This window comes from Colobus angolensis, unplaced genomic scaffold (assembly GCF_000951035.1).
Source record: "Colobus angolensis palliatus isolate OR3802 unplaced genomic scaffold, Cang.pa_1.0 Scaffold417, whole genome shotgun sequence".
Classification (NCBI taxonomy): domain Eukaryota; kingdom Metazoa; phylum Chordata; class Mammalia; order Primates; family Cercopithecidae; genus Colobus; species Colobus angolensis.
Window position 1 is genome coordinate 521,220 of NW_012117566.1, and position 2,195 is coordinate 523,414.

The following is a 2,195-nucleotide window of genomic DNA, read 5'->3' on the forward strand; positions in this document are numbered from 1 at the left end:
TAGTCCCAGCTACTCAGGAGGCTGAGGCAGGAGAATCGCTTGAACCTGGGAGGTGGAGGTTGCAGTGAGCCAAGATCACGCCACTGCACTCTAGTCTGGGCGACAGAGCGAGACTCTGTCTCAAAACAAAACAAAAAAACTTCAGAACATATAAAGCCTCCCTAGTATTTACCTATTATTAGCTCAATAAATTTACATATGTGAATTACAGAAAGTGAAATGAACACTAAAGTAGGTTTATATAGAAGTCTCCAATTAAATAAACAAAATCGAATGTCCTAACTAAATATAACTTAAAACACTAATTGTGGAATCGCACCTAAAAATTTTGTGTGCACAACTAAATTTCATAAAAATCATTCTTATAATCCCTGGTGAGCTTATAATGTATACCTCATAAACTATAAAAGAAAAAATAATAAAAAAGAAAGTTATGGGTTTAGCATGAGTACCAAGCAAGTTAAAAAAAAAGTTTGCATGGGGAGATTCTGAACCATAAGCCATAAAATCCTACAGTAATGAATTCAATAGAAAGCAGACAGTATAGATTGCCTTTCAGCATTTTTGGGGTTTTTAGTTTTCTAGTAAATTAGTCATCTTATTAAAATTACTTGTCTTGCTTCAATATTGATTTTTTCTTCCTAAAATAGGTACAAACTCATACTCACAAGAACAGTTACTTACTCTATAATTTTCTTACACCTAAGGTTTATCTTTAGAGTAACGTATGTGTATATTTAACTCTACGTAAGCCAAAACTAAAACTCTGTGTTTCAGGCAGAGCAGCCACATATTCAAAGAAAAATATATAACAATGTTTATTCATGACTCAGAAAGGTATGGATTTATACTCTATATAATTTTTATAATTAAAATGACCCTGTAGTCAATAACAATTTAATCATACATTAAAATAATGAAAAGTGTAGAATTGGCTTGTAATACAAAGGATAAATGCTGAAGGTAATGGATACTTTATTTATCCTGATGTGACTAATACATATTATATGCCTGTATCAAAACATGTCATATATTGCATAAATATATACATATTTGGCTGGGCACAGTGGCTCATGCCTGTGGTCCCAGCACTCTGGGAGGCCGAGGCAGGCAGATCACGAGGTCAGAAGATCAAGACCACCCTGGCCAACATGGTGAAACCCCATCTCTACTAAAATACAAAAATTAGCGTGTGGTGGCGGATGCCTGTAATCCCAGCTATTTGGGAGGCAGAGGTAGGAAAATCACTTGAACTGGGGAAGTGGAGGTTGCAGTGAGCTGAGATCGTGCCACTGTACTCCAGCCTGGGTGACAGAAAAACAGGCTGGTGACAGCCTGGATGTCTCCAAAAAAAAGAAAAACAAAAAAAAACCCAACCAACCAAACAAAAAAATTACGAATAGCACAAATAATAAGGTAATTAAAATCATACTATGTATCCACAGAAATTAAGAACAGTAAATTTAAATAAGACAAAAAAGAATATTTAACCTATAGAAAAAATATTCTTTAACTTATTTGCAGTTGAAAGCCACTGATGAAAGAGATTACTAGAAATGTTAGTCCATTATGTTACCAAATAGTATATAGTTACCATCTTTTACATACACCCTCGAGTAAGGTGGAATAGGTTAAAGTTAGAAGCATAATGCTTCATTGAATGCACAATGGTCTTAACACATTTTTTAAAAAGTTATGTTTACATGTAAAATGTTAAAAGATATACTTCATTACATAAAATTACAATAAAATGATTTACTACTAATTTAACCAATTTTAACTATAATAAAAAACTTGTTTTGTCACTATAGTGCAGAAGAATATTACTCTGAAAACCTACCTCCTGCATCACTCCTTTATAAGTTAACCACAAAGTGCCTCTCCAATTACTGAAAATGTAATTTCATTCTAAAATGTAATTTCAATCACATGCTTTCACATGTGAATATAGCAGGAATGAAAATTCATGAATCTTACATTTTTTTTTTTTGAGATGGAGTTTGACTTTTGTTGCCCAGGTTGGAGTGCAATGGTAGGTATGATTTTGGCTCACTGAGACCTCCACTTTCCAGGTCCAAGGGATTCTCCTGCTTCAGCCTTTGAATTAGCTGGGGTTACAGGTGGCTGGCAAATTTTTGTATTTTTAGTAGAGACAGGGTTTCACCATGTTGGTCAGGTTGGTCTCAAACTCCTGA